Consider the following 15,475-nt stretch of genomic DNA (forward strand, 5'->3'; position numbering starts at 1 on the left):
GTTTGGCTCATGCATTATTCCATTGCGGCAGTCAGCTGTGCACAATGGTGGAAGCCCAAGATTACTCAATCGTCTCATCATTTTATAAATACTAAATAAACCAAAAACGTCATCAACCTTTATGTTCCAGATTTGTCAACAAAAAACAAGAAGGGTCCATACAATGCAGTCTAATATATGTGACTTTAAAAAAGAAACAGTGTCCCTATATGCAGAAAAAAATATTTTTTTCTAAATGTTTACATTCGAGCAATTGAGAGAAAGTGTCTAGGACTCTAGGTAAAGTAACATTTTGCTGCCTTCTTATTAAATATAATGCGAAGCTCAGAAAACCACACAGGCAACCAAAATATGTCTCTTAAACCTGAACAAGTGGAATGAAGGACAATAAGGGATCTAAAAGTTTCCAGTGAGTAGCAACTACAATGTACAGTATGTGAAGTGGTTAGTTAAGCAGCATGTGTCAGAGATGAGTGGTATTTTAACAATGGGGTCATCACCCCACTGTGCAAATCCACAACAAGCCATCATTGACTTGTAGACCACTGGAGTCCAGAGTTAACACAAGTAGCATGCTACAAATATGAACTAGGACGCTAGAAAGAATATGACTTGGCTGTCATCACTCTTTCATTACATTTGTGTTCAAAAAACGGTTTAGTGAGAAGAACAGAAACAGCTGAGGCATTGATATCCACTGTCTGTTTGCGCCTGAATGCATTTTGCCATCCCAATTGATCCAATCTCAAGAGTGATATTATAAACAACCCAAATAGAGAAAATGTTATGTAAGGTAGACACTTGAGATTCAACATATCCTTATCATATATCGGCCATCTCTTGTAAAAACAATTACCCAAAATATTGTTGTGATGCATTTAATGAACCTCCACATTTTCACAGCTACTATATTTGATGTGGTTGGACCATTATAAATACTTTTCTGATCATTATGAACCACAGAATGACAAACACTATTAAAGTTAATTTGATATGATGCTCCCGAAAATGGGCAAAAGTCCATCTGTCAAACCAAGCAAGGAGGCAATGCAGCCTCTGGACACAGCTGCCGCCAATACGAGAGCAATAAAAGCACGATGAAGGAAATAAGGGAGGTTTTGACAGTGGACCACCGAGGGGAAGCCAAGACCACACAAACAGATCAGAGACTCAGGCAGACCCGATGCTGTTGTGGTCAGTGATAAAAATAAGCTAGTTTGTTTTTAAACCCTCTCTCAGATACACTCAAATGCTAAAAAGCAACCAAAATAACAGTCTAAAATTTAAAGACTACGGATTTCTATTTAATCATGTGCCGAAATATGATCTCTTAAATATAACATAAATATATATTTTAAATTTAAAAAGAAATCAAGCAAAACTGCAGAAGTATATAAAATTTTCATTTAACCTTCTGTATTGGACATAGTTTTTTGTAAAGAAAATGACTATTTAATCTAAAATAAAAATCAGGTAAAATATATATCAGGTTGCTCAAAATGTATGAGTCAAATATGATACATTCGGCCATATTGGATGAAAAGAAAAAAGCTAAAATACAAATTTGACTTTCACACATAGGTGCACTCCAGATGGGTTAAAAGATGCACTAGCACTTACCTAAAACTATGCATAAAAAATAAAATTACATTAAAAAATTAAGACATTACCTGTAAATTAGGTCGCTGCCCTTAGGGTTGTCTGTCTCCTCATTTACAAAGTCGCTATGTTCTGATGAAATCCTTATCCTTAAGTGTCTTAGTTGCTACCTTTGGCTGAGTGAAGCATTAAGTGATGGATAGTGCTCTCACAGCATCACTTATATCAAGCCCGTAGCCTCATTGACACTCCTCCTAGCCCCAATTAACCAACTCCCTGATCTCATAACCAGATTATGTCTGCTCTCCCCAGGACCATTACAGACAGTCGAGACCCCACCTCTCTTTACCTTCTCCCCCTACCACTACATCAGAAAACTTCCTTTCATGGAGGGCAGCGGAGGGTTAAGGCACTGATTCGGATTTTAACTCCTGGCTGAGCGGCGAGAACAGTCAAACAGCAGTCACTGTCCTCTATCATCAGTCATCTCAGTAGACTTCTCCTAAGTGATGCCCCTTAAGTACAACCAAATAAAGACTAGATGGAACAACTTGTCTTTGGGTGTGATGGATGATAGACAGATGTAAATTAAGCGACACTTGCATAAATCTCAGTGGGCATTTGCCTGCCGAGAGAAAAAGGAGGAATGCCCTGAGCACCTCCTCCTCCTTTGCTCTCTTTCACATACCCTAGAAGGAAAGATGTGACTGGCTACCCTCTCTCTGTATTTGATAAACACTGGTGGTCCCTTGGCTTCGCTTTCTCTGTCCACTTTTCTCTGATCAGACATACTCGCTCCCTTTCTAAGGGATTTTGGATGCGGAAATGAATTGTACATTCATCTGAACATGAGTTACTATATATTTTGAGAAAGTTTGAACAGCCGTGATAATGATTTAGAAAGGAATTACCTTGATGGAGGATCCAGATGAGATACTGGAGGAAGAGGAAATCTTGAACGGTGAAGCTCTGAGGCCAAGCGTCAGCTCTGAAACATACAGAATCACACTTTTGAACTCCATTTGCCACAGAAAAGCAAGGCGAAAATATATGTAAGTACTCCCTGTGGAAGCCATTTCCCAGTTACATAAGATTCCAGACAGTCGTAAACACAAGATGGTAGTCAACCAAAACGCAACCAAGAAATATGTCAGCGATGACATTTTTGATCTAAATACCGTTGTGCGCATTTACATCCCTCCAACCACTACGGGGGAAAAAAACAAATAGAAGAAAGATGCAATGAACTGTAAGTTGCTAAATGAGACACCAGCGTACGACTAATTCATCCCTTCAGCTTCTCCATTTGAAAGAATTGTGGACAAACCATTGCACTGTGTTGGTTCACAAGGTCTGTTCAACCCCACTATTCAGCGTGGTTGGAGAGGGACAGTTGTTGCAGCTATAGTCCTGATATACTTTCTCTGTTGAACTACTGACCTCACCCAATCAACAAGGCCTCTGTACAACAAGCACCCTGTAGAACAAGCCTGCTCTTTCATATGTCTGACGAAAATCATTGTCATCAACCCCCTTGTGACCTGTCGCTGGTGCTCGTCGCCTCCTACAACTTGTCATGAATAATAACTGCTCTCAAATGAAATATTTTAAAACTCACAATTAAAAGGCATCATTAAACACAAACTACAGTTTTTTTTCTTCCCTGTTGCTAAGATGCCTTACCTGTTCTCTGCCCAAGAGCATTCGCGGTGGTGCGGGGGGGCATGTTGCTGATGTGGGCGAGGTTGCCCCTTTGGAAGGACGTCGACGAGGATGTAGAGCGGCCGTCTTTGATCTCGATGGTGAGGAACGTCTTCATGTCTGGATCGGCCTCTTCTCTAGTAAGCTTTTGTCCAATATCTGTCCCTGGGGTCTGGTCTTCATTTGAATCCCCTGAGAAGGACCCACTCATTTCACTCGAGTGTTTCGTACCACCCACGGACTGCTGGGATTGGCCGGTGGAAGACAGAGGTTTCTTCGCCACGCCTCTTAGTTGAGGTGTGGCCTGATTCTTGGATGTGGTAGAGGTGTGAGCTGCTGAGTCTACGCGTGGCCATGTTGGGTTGGTGCCAGAAGAGATGAGGGATGTTGCGGTGGGAGTAAACAATTCTGCCGATCTGGAGAAGTTTGTCTGGCCGCTGCTGCTCAGAGGCGCTTTCTTCAAAGATGAGAAAACGACATTCTGACTGGACTCGTTGAACTTGCGCATCCGATCGCGGACAGAGTTAGTGCGCCTGCTCGGTTCCAAAGCAGTATATAGCTTTTGTGGTCCTGTGAAGATATTGAATAGTGAGTAGGTATTTTAAGAAACAACAGTAAAACAAATAAGTGATCCAAACCAGAACAAAAAATGTCTTAATGACCATAACACAGAAAGTCTACTCATGTCTCGTGGCAATTTGGCAATGAACAGATAATAATAATATATCACATACTGTGTGCACTGTTAAGTTGAGATACAAGTTAAATTTTATGAACTCAGTGATCCATTTAAAATATGTCTCAAAAATTTAACTTGATGTAACTGCTACTCAATGTCAAGTCTCCCCATCAGAATAGGTGCGGCTGGAAGCATCATGTCATATTTAAAGTTTAAAAAAATTCAGAGTTCTAAGAAACACACAATTTGCATATCTAAATACCTTCTTTTATACAAAGGTAATTTATGTTAGGTGTTGTCTATTGCTTCAAGGCACTTAAATATTAACAGGGAGTGGTGCTAAAAAGAACTTACTAATGCCTGCCTTTGATATGCTGGTTGAGCTAATAAACTGAAGAGAGCTGCTTTGAGTTCACTGCCACAATACAGCACTCCTGTCAAACTAAATAAATTCCTCCTCTCCCCCCAAAAATTGCAATTGCATCTTTATTCATTACTGTATTATTTGTTTTTCTTACCAACATCCTTGTCATGAGTGAGGGTTGAATCACATGCTGCAATCTATATGAAGGAAACCAAAATCAGAAAATGATAATCAGTGGAGTAATATGGCATTTGACATTAGGATTTTAACAAACAAGATTTGACACTGGAAATGCTTGCTTTAAAGTAATGGATGTGTGTCGTGACAGCTACACAATCTAACCTACAGCACATAAATAACTGCTGGTCTTTTTTATTATGTAACGTTTATGTTTGACGATAAGACTGCTGTTCTATTTTTGGCTGCAGGGCCCCCAGTGTGATTACATTACAGTCAGGCGACTGCTCGTCCACCTATATCCAAAATGTACAATAAAAGAGGTCGTGTGTACTATTGGGTAAACGCAATTAAAGTAGTTGAGAATTAACAGTTGGCACGGAATATCGTGCAACACTGAACTGGTGTCTTCTTTGCTTTTGGGTGATGTGAGACAGATCGTTCTCCTCTCGGACGACAGGTGAGTTGACATACACTGACGGCAGGAAGCACAGTTATACAGGTGTTTGTGTGTGTAGCCATGCAACAAAAGGTAAACAGCACAGAACTGGATGTCAACTAAAGGGTGTTTATGAATGTCAACATAACCTGGGGGTCATACGAGTGCCAGGGGGATGAAAGTGAAGGCCTTTAAACAAATGCTTTGAGACCAAACACTTCCCTCTGCTGGTATGATTTTAACAATAACTATTAAGGATATATCTAAATAAAATGTGCAAATTCATGTACACTTGGCCAAGTTACACCTATAATTATGTACCTATCTAATGATTCTTAGCCAGGATGAGGAATTTTTCTTCAACATTTTTTTTTCATGGATTAATTTAACATATTTGATCAAATTAAGAGAAGACTTGCCAAATTACCTTTTGTGTGTGGAATTCGAGCTTTCCCTCTGCACAACCATTAACTGGAGCAGTCTTAAGAGTTCCGCGAGACAAGACAGATCCGTCCGGAAGGTCCTGGTTCACATGGTGGTCCTGGTCGGAGAGACACTGGAGGCTTCTGGTCTCAGTTTCCGGGTTACTACTATGAGTTGAGCTATCTGTGTCCAGCTCCTTTTCCTCTGCTGGACACATCTCAGACATATTCACATTGTGGTCTGAGGTTTGGGGATCATTGCCGTTACTTGAAAAATCAATACTTTCAGAAGCCAAAGGGAGCTTGATACAGGAATCGGAGACATCTGAACCCAGTGTCTGATTGATGCAAGATTGGGACTCTATATCAGGCTCTGATGTTCCAGAGTCTTGTCTGCTGCGCTCAGAGGAATGCAGACTTCTGTCTGAGGAACCAGAGTCCGAACGGGTCCTGTAGGTCAAGCTCAGGCTACTTTCTTCAGCCACAGAATCCATGTTGGATCTGGCAACTAAAGAAGCCACGCTGGAGTCTGAAGCGGCAGAATCAGACCTCTGACGGTGGGGCAGGACCAGGTCGGGCTCTGAGGCCATGGCTTCTCGTTGTGGCTCGATCAGCATTGGTCCAGAGTCGTCTCCTTTGACTAGGTGGTCAAGAACGAGTACCATGCCTGAATTGGAGCCTGGAACACACAATAAATAAGAGGGGGAAGAAAGCGGGTTTAAAAATGTTCAGACCAGACCTTTGATTTATTTTTTCTTGAACCCTAAACAATCGCTATTTGCCTTAATAAAAAAAAAAGGCAACTATGATCAAAATCTGGGTTACAAGCCAGAAAAGAAAAGTACAAAACCAGGGGAAAAAAAATGAAGATCAGCACATCCGTAGTTTTAAGTATATGGTACTTCATTCTTTTACTATATAGTACAGTAAGTGAAGAGAAGCAGCAGGTAGTAATTGAGTAAACAGAAGGGACTTGTGAGCATACGCAATTCAAAGGCCGACCTGGATACATAATATCGCCCAGGATCAAAGACGAGACACGTGGAGACATGACGGGATGTCTGCATTTCCTCCGCACAAGCCTGAATTCCTGAGTCACATTTATCAGGTTGCGTATCAAAGAGGAGGAAGTGGAGAGAAAGAGCAACGTTGAAGGTGGCAAGACGTCAGAAAGGAAATGGAGTGAAATAGAGAATCATTCTCTTTCGTCTGAGCTAATTCACTACTCCCTCTCTCTCCTCAGGAAACCACACTCCAAACAACACAGCAGCGCCCACATCCTTTCTACCTCTAAACACACAACTGTGTACTTTGTGGGGGAATATCTGTGGCTCCGCAGATTCCAGAGATGAAGAAACCGGATCAAATGAGTTATCAAGCCACTGAATTTTCTCCCACTGAGAAAATCATTTTCCTTCAGTTTAGCCATTTCTTTGTTTGATGACTAAATGAAAGTAAAAATTCTATATTTCAAAGCGGGAAATACAAGTACATCCATTGACCCCTCTTCTGTACATCTGGCAAACATAAAAAAAAACATCTATTCTTATCAGGACATATTTTGATGCTGAAAGTATACCGTACCATTTCTGTTGTCTTTTTTATTGAACCACAAACAACATGGCGCCATTGTGAAGGAAGAGGCGGATAGCTCTGGCCGCGGGAGGTATTTTATAACAATAGAAAGCGGGGAAACGGACAAGAAATAGAGTGTACGTACTGTATTTGAAGGCCTTCATTGTTTTCAGTTATTCTTGCAGTTCTATGAATGTAAATAGTGTTTTGGGCAACTACACGGTGGGCAGAACCTTCAAGTGGTCATGTCAGACAAGAATATAATCCCTTCCCATTGATGCTATACAAACATTTCATTTTTAAAATCATAGCCCTGAGAGAACACTTTCTATAAAATGCAGTACTGCTGAGAATATGATCATATAGTTAAAACCTATAAATACTACAGTTTTTTTCTTTTTAAAATGTAAGAAGCATGGGAATTTTATTTAGCAATGTTGACAATGACAAAGAATGTGCTTTTTTACAAGCTCATCTCTCATTTTCACATACTTTAACCCTAAAAAAAAGCTCTAGCCACTCTAAAAAACCACCAGCTCTTGCTACGTACTCAATTCTATCCCAACCACATAATGTTCTGTCTTTGTTGACAAGTACTTTTCACTGGTGGTCTTTTTTTTGTTGACACAAGCTTCACCCTGTCTTAAATTGCAAGTTAGGATTAAAAAGGCTAAATTAGCAGATTTGTTGTGCCACATTTTTTTTTGAAATGGTTCTCTTCTGGTATCAACTGTAGTTTGCAAAGGTGTAGATGTCGTGTTTGCCACTTTTGGTTCCCAAAAGTCACTTCCAAAGTTCAGGACCATGGGATGGACTCATAAAAGACAAACACAACTGCATCTATACTGCAAATTGGTTTGAATTAAATAAAAATGTGCATTTGTGTCATCAAGAATAAAAATTTAATGACATTTGTCAACTATAAATACATTAACAAGTTTCAAGGCTGCATTCATGCTGTTTTATTAACAGCCACAGAAATCTTTACACACTTAACATTAACCCAGTGGCTTTAACACCCCTGAACAGTTAATAAAGTGACATTAAAGGTCTTTAAAAAAATCTGAACTAATATGACTCTGCTTTCCACCTCAGAAGAAAAGCTCCTTTGCCCAGGTGTTTTAACAAGCGCTTAAAAAGGAAGTTGTATTTAGCCAGCATCATGCAGCCACAGTTCCATGGCATAGACGTGGTCAGTGTTTTCCTTCAGGTTATCTAAATTTGACCTTCAGGTGAATGTTTACAGCCTAAACAGCTTTTGTATGGTAACAATAACAGACGTGTGAGGTGTGGAAAATGAATCCGAGTGTAAGGGTGTGCTTTATTTATGGGGAAGTGGTTCTAACTCACCTAGTCTATGCAGCTCTCGGCTTTGGTTTATCTGCTGCCCACGTAACTCCCGGATCTGAGATTTGAAGTGTTCTTGTTCACAGTCTTGCTCTCTCCTCTGCAAAATGAAAAGCAGAGGTTGGTTGCGAGAAGTCAGTTGTTCGCCCGAGAGACCGTAGCCATGCTTTCCCACACGGAAAAGTATATACAAGTTTAATTGACCAGTTAGTGGCTAAAAATACAACAACAACAGCAAAAATCACGCTATAATCATTCAACAATGACCCAAAACTGTCTGATCAGTTGCCCAAAATTATTTGCCTTTCATGATGACGAGCTGGTCATCACAGCAGTCACAACATTAACTCCATAGAGTGGATTCTGTATTTTAAATATAAAGTAGAAATAATGCAAAGGACTAAAGAGAATGAGAGAAGTGGAAAAAAATGTTCAGATAAAAAAAAAAAATAGCCCACAGTGAGACAACGAGGGCAGACCTTGTGAAACTCAACAGGCCCTTTGACTGCAACAGTAAAACTCCTCCAAGTGCAGGCATGTTCAAAATTATAACTGTCTAACATGACTAACCAGATAAGGCAGCATTTGTGGTTGCTTAAATTGTGAAGGGAAAAAAATAACAGAAGGTTTAGTAGGGGACTCTCAAACTTGCGGCCCAAATGATCCCATAGTTAGAGTGGCCTGTGTTTTTATCTGTTGTCGTCTTTGAAGGAATCATTAACCTTGGGGTTTCGTATATGCATTTTAGCACTAACGGACTACCATAGTTGAGGTCTGGGACAGCCTTAAGTAATGTTTATTGGCATGTTAGCCAATGTGAACTCAAAAGTCAATGCGTGGAACTGTGATTTTAAGGAAGAAAATTGTAACCAGTCATCTGGCTCGGATTGAAATCTTTAAATGAGCACAGACAATTTCAGGCAAAAGAAGCTTATGCTGGTGTTGTGACAACCTGTTGTCCTCAAGTATAATTATTGGTCTAAAAAAATGGAAAGTCTCATCCCAAGTCCTTCTCCAGAGGTCCAGATGTAAATTAGAATGTAATGTAAAACTAGAAAGTCAAAGATAGTACATTTGTTCAACTGTACAATATTTGCATAATTATTCCCTCTCCGTTAAATGGAGTTGAGTGGGCGGATACAAAGCCCTATGTAAGCAACTACTTGAATAATATGTAAGAACCAGTTTGTTTCCCAATACTCAAGTACACCAGTATATGCTGGTGTTCTCGGAAAGTATGTTCTTGTCCAGGACACTAAAAGTACAGACTTGGAGGAACGAGGGGGGGTGCATAACACTATGTTTGAATAATAGAGATGAGTATTTGAAATGAAAGCCTAATCTTTTAACAGCATTTTCATAAACATAATTTTCCAGGCGTTTTAACACTTTTCTTGTTATTCGAGTTTTTTTTTGTACACAAACTTTGCTTGATTTGCTTCTTAAAAGTTAAGAAGACAGGGAGTGAGTCAATTGACAGATGTTGGTGGCTTGCCATTGACTGGCTTGTTTTGTCACAAAGGAACCTGGGACACACTGATCCACAATAATACACAAGCCTACTCTGTTTCCACATCTGCAAATTTCCACATCCAAGGACCAAAACGTTCTCAGTCCAATTAGAACAAGATACTGTCCCGCTTTAAAAGGCCATTTCATGAGCAAGCAGGGACAAAACCACATATTGAGAAGGAGCCCTCCATCATAATCGCTAAAATCAAATCCACTTTTTTGAAGGAGACGTTTAACTTTTGCAGCTGTTACAACCAATTGCCCAACCGCATGAAGATCAAATTCTAAGCCTCCTCTCAGACTCATTTTAAAATACTTATAACACAATGGAAATGCAATCAATTATGCTATTATAACACTTAAAAATATTGGCTTAGATTTGGCAAAATCTTTGGGGAGATCCAAAAAGACAGCACCTCACGACAATTTATTTGAAATTTACTTAATTGATTTACAATCCTCCTTCACATGGAGAAAGAAAATCCTTTATAAAGAAATTTCAATTTGTTGATGCAAGGAACTACGTAAATCTCTTATTCAGTGTGCAAACAGCCAAAATAAATGATTATTATTTTAAGGCATGTGATCTGAAACTGAGCATTGAAGAATTGGCCAGACTCAACGACTAAAAAGACAATCCTTTAGAACACAAGCCAGATGTGTGATAGTAGTATGTTGACTTGCACAGCATAAGTAGTTTTTTGACATTATAAGCACGATCAAAATACATGAAATAACTCAGGCTCGTTGAGTTCAATTTTTTGTGGCCAAGTAAAATGGGGAAAGAAGATGCTTCCATGTCATTTTTTTCCATTTCACTTCCTCCACTTGTGGAAAAAAAAAAAATCTCAAGTGACTAAGCATATTGCCTTACTTCGAAACCCTTTCAAACTTAAAGACAATAGCCACTAGTGACTAAGGATGCAGTAAAGAGTTTAAATTTTGTGGAATGTGATGCTTGAGGTTCTTGGAAGAACGCTTTTTTTTGCCCTTTTCAAGACAAACGATGAAGGCCACAACGGTTAAGCTTACATAAAGAGGGTGTCTTCTTTTTAAATGGACCTACACAGGAGCCACAAGGGCAAATAATGGTGTTTTAGCTATAAACACAATTAGAGAGAAAGAGCATTTCCGCGCCTGCCTGTTCTTCCCAGAAGCCTTGACGGCCATCAGTTCACAGCTTCCACTTAACCACTGGGAACAAAGTGGGGTAAAAAGCAGAGTAAACCTGGCCCTCGTCAATATGCTGTTATTAGCGGCGTCAAACCGGATCAGACAGCGAAGACCGAAACAGTCAACTGTGACACCGACCCTGTACCCGGCCACTTTGAAGACCTCCTTCTAAACTGGCCGCAGAAGCATGTTTGTGTTAAGACTATAATTACAAAAGCTCATAGCCCTGACCACAAATATGAGGACTGTCCTCTTGTGTGACCACAGCAAGGCGTAGGCCATCTGTAGTCTTCTGATCTAACATTTTAACAAGAGTGCAGTCCAAAAGCAGACTGTTACCTTTCCCACCATGTGTTTCACAGGCGTATGGATTGATAAACTAGACTTGAGTGCTCTCCATTGCTAAGGAATTTGCATTGGTGTTCTATGCCACCATGTGGAAAGAGCTCCAAGCCTGGTGGCTTTTCCATGAGAGGCTCCACATACTCGGCCCACCTCCAAAGTCAAAGCTACAGTAGCAATCATCTCTGCATCAGTCTGGGATGATGGAACCCGCAAAAAAAATCATTCCGATTACTATTTTTTTTTGGAGTTGGTTTCATTACAGAGCATGTTTTATGACGAGCTCATGTTTCAAGAGGTTCCTAACTTTGATAAGAAAATACAAAGATATACAATCGTAAAAATCAGATCAAATAGATTTTACGAGAACTATGGCGATGGTTAATGATTCTTAGCTTTGTCAAAAGAAACCAGAAATTAATTAATGTTGGTAAAAATATAAATTTTTACCTCAAAATGACAGAAGGGCTGTATAATTGTTTTGTTGAAAATTCAGAATGAGAATATATTTGCCTTCTCCCAATCTTTTGAGGCACTAAAGGATTACACTTCAACTTTAAAATGACAGATAAACCCTTAATACTTAAAAAGGGTTTGAATGAGTTGACATGAAACGCTTCAACAACTAAAAAAAATCTTTACAGGTCTAAAATCTGTTACTATTCACTTCATTTCAGCTAAAAGACAAACATTTACAAATAATAATGCGTCTTCACTTTAAATCTCACCAACTTTCCCTTCATCTATGGACTCCTGGTTCAGAGCACCTGTCTTGTACGGACAAGAAAAACCCACTAAGACGATGATTAGCAGTGTGTTTCTAGGAAGACGCTTTGACCTCATACATCAAAAAAGTTTCATCAACTCTAGTGAAGTTGACAGGAAAGTTAAATAAAATTGTTCACAAACCTGAAACACAACCAGATGGGTGAAAATGTCCCATTCTTCTTCAGTCAAATCATGGGGGAGAAAAAATATACATATAACTGTACTATATGGAAAGATAGTTGTCTTTTCAGCAAGCGCCACAGGGATGGAAAACGGGGGTGACGAGGCTAGACTGTGAAGCACTTGGCGTGAGACACATCTGGAGGAAAAGTAGACTGACATTTACCTCTTAAGCGACCGCCTCCCATTTGCTCTCTCTCTCTTTCTCTCGCTCTTTTAACTCTGTGGAGTCAGGACGGCGTTTCCCTCATTACACATAGACGCTGCCATGTGCACAAACATGTAAACTCCACACACACACACGCACACCACATAGTACAAACAAGCCACTCCCTTGATTTCCTCTACCTCCCCTTCTGTCTCCACAGGGATCGAACACCCCCCAACACACACAAACTTAAGTTAATAGGTTGGCTGGTTGACACATTAACTTCTGACGCTGCCTTTGTTTTAACCTTGCTTTCTCCTAGAAGTTTCATTCTTACAAAGCACACAAAATAACATTTATATTTATAATTGAGCTTTATTTTAGGGTTCCTCTTTGTCGACAATGGCATATTATTTAGGTTAAATAGGGGAAAACTAAAACACGTCGCTTTAAACGATCTACTGTATAAAACTACTTTCCATGAATGAGAATAATTTTGGCAGCTCTGGTGCTGACTTAAGCCTTTTGCGCCAATTTCTTAGTGCTATGAAGGTATAATTACATTTAAATATGCTATCACCAAGTGGACTTTTTAGCAGCCAAGGAATCTTTTACTGTACGCCATTTAAAACTGTTATTAATGTCTAATGGTTTTTGGCTGCCGCATGCGTTAATCCTCTAACCGAGCCTACATACTTTCCAGCTAAAGTTTCATCTCCAGTCAATGTTTTGTTTTGATGCTTGTGGCATGCATTCTGGATGTCGTGTGTGTGTGTTTGGGTATTTGCATAGGTGTGTGGATGCTGTGCTGTTGGAGACCTATCTCAATTGTTCATCTGCCACTGTACAATCGCATGCAGCTCAAAGAGATCCGCTACTGTGATGTGCCGGGAAGGAGCCCCGCTGTCGTTTCTGTTGTTGCTTTTGGACACGTACACGTCGCAGTGCCGAGACTAGTCTGCTACAACTCAGCTGGTGGGCTGCCTGCCTCTCTCTATCTCTCTCGCACCCCCCCCCCCCCCCTCTCTCTACGTCTTCAGCCATTCCCTCAGACACATCCAACCTCTCGTGACTCATCATGACCTCCCCACTCTACGACCCTCAGCTGTCTGTCAGGATGTGAGGCCAAAAAACTTGAATGCTCCAACATCCTGTGACGCCAGCCTGCTGTCATGGTTTCCTAATCTGAGTAGAGCACAACAGTGGCCACCTACATTAAAAGTTTTTGTGGCTTCCAGAGGAAATGGCACGAAAAAAGTTGATCAAACGCACTAGATACCATCTGGCTCCGGTGAGGTGGTCACATTAGCCTCACTAAACAATCATATCATTCACTTAATCTCGGCTTTTACTGAACTGTAAACACACCTACTGTTGTCCACTAGAGGGCTAGTCAGCTATGAGAATGAGCATCTTAAATGATCAAAACCTTTCCAGTAATGCTGTGCATGTCTGGACAAAAACAATCTAATAAAACTCAACACAAAGAAATGTTAAACCCTAACGTTATCTACCTTTTCACAATGTGAGATACATGAGGGTTGAATTGAGCAGTTCCTATGACATTGCACCCAATACGTCCCTTGATACCCACAAATAAGCCAGTGCTCAATTCCTAAATGGAACCCGTCACAAGACACGGAATTCTGATTTGTATGGTGCACGAGCGTTTTATGATCATACAATAGGAAGATTTTCTGTACTTACCACAGATCCCTTTAAAATTTGAGGCTCTAGACTATCCGTCTCCAGGCCGCGACTGGAGGTTTTAGCCCTCTCCGCTGTCACTAAAAGATACACATGGAAAAAAACAACAACTAAAAAAATGGGCTCACATAAAAAGAGTCAGACAGTAGGAGGAGGACAGATTGCGCACTTGTGTGGTTGAGATACAGAACGGCACGAGCATTACGCACAGTTGACTAGACAGCATGAAAGAATGGCAGGAATCCACTATCTGAATGGCCATCAAACGTGCCGCGTAGACACCATGGTGGCCTTTTCACTCAGTTTTTTTTAGGCGTATCATGTCAATCATAGGACTATTTTTTTTTGGATACATTTCTCATGTTATGCAAACTGTCTTGTCAAGCAACTCACCTTGTTGTTGCTCTTCTCGGATTTGTCGAATTGCTTGTCTAATCAGCTTCCTCTCTTCGTATTCGGCGGCAGCACGTAACTACGAGCACACACAATATCAACAATGGTCCAGCCATGCCGTTGCTGGTTTTGCTACAACTTTTTTACGTCATTGATTTATTAGTCCAAAAACAATCTTGAAATATCAAAAAAATCTGGATTAATCACTTTAGTTGGCTATCACAAAGAAAATTTCACTCCGTTTTGATACTCACCATCTTAGTGAGTTCATCGACATCTCTGATTGCTTTTAGTTTGTGTGATAGGACATCCAAAGCCTCGCTGGCATCAGATCTAGAAAAGAAATCATGCGGTTAAAAAATGGACATCATCAACGCAATGAAAAAAAATGTCTCTCATCCTTTTTGATTTGGAACTTTTTATTTTTTCATCTTTAGCATCTATTCACAATTCCAATTGTAAAAAAAATACTTAATTTTTAAATCAAATGAACTTTTCTGCACCCTTCCCAACCTCCCAAGAGTTGATCTTGCAATCCGATTGGCAGAGAAAACCAGATTTTTTAAATCTTTTAAGGTCAAACCGGATTTCATGGTTCTTATTCTTAATGAAGCAATTTGGCTCGACTAGTGAGATTAAGGATTTCAAATTGCAGAGTAAAGGCTAGATAAATTGAATCATTTCTAATGAAGCACCCCCCCCCCCAAAAGAAAGTCACTAATAAAAGTTCTCACACAGAGCACTTTTCTATGCGACTCCCAGTTTAAATGCTGACTGGCAATTAGATATGAAGATGATCTCAAAAATGGGCCGACTTAATGTGAAAAGCTATGATGGAAAATGGAAAGTCTTTTGTGGTTACCATTTGCAACGTACTGACATCACATTTCCAGAGTTTTCCTATTCGTGTCTTAAGGAATGCTGCTTTCTTTGTACTGTATATCCATTT

At 40.0% G+C, this 15,475-nt stretch overlaps 1 pseudogene across 1 annotated transcript in view; it reads right to left on the bottom strand.

The window, feature by feature from the left end:
* LOC144195093 (smoothelin-like) overlaps positions 1-15,475 on the bottom strand; it is a 35,460-nt pseudogene that overhangs the window by 8,629 nt on the left and 11,356 nt on the right. The window contains exons 3-10 of the transcript XR_013326046.1: positions 14,781-14,859; positions 14,527-14,605; positions 14,134-14,213; positions 8,307-8,403; positions 5,387-6,060; positions 4,498-4,540; positions 3,283-3,870; positions 2,511-2,587 (exon numbers count right to left, since the gene is read on the bottom strand). The product of XR_013326046.1 is annotated as a smoothelin-like (transcript). The remainder of the gene's footprint in view (positions 1-2,510; positions 2,588-3,282; positions 3,871-4,497; positions 4,541-5,386; positions 6,061-8,306; positions 8,404-14,133; positions 14,214-14,526; positions 14,606-14,780; positions 14,860-15,475) is intronic.

The sequence above is a fragment of the Stigmatopora nigra genome, chromosome 4 (genome assembly GCF_051989575.1).
Source record: "Stigmatopora nigra isolate UIUO_SnigA chromosome 4, RoL_Snig_1.1, whole genome shotgun sequence".
NCBI classification, from domain to species: Eukaryota; Metazoa; Chordata; class Actinopteri; order Syngnathiformes; family Syngnathidae; genus Stigmatopora; species Stigmatopora nigra.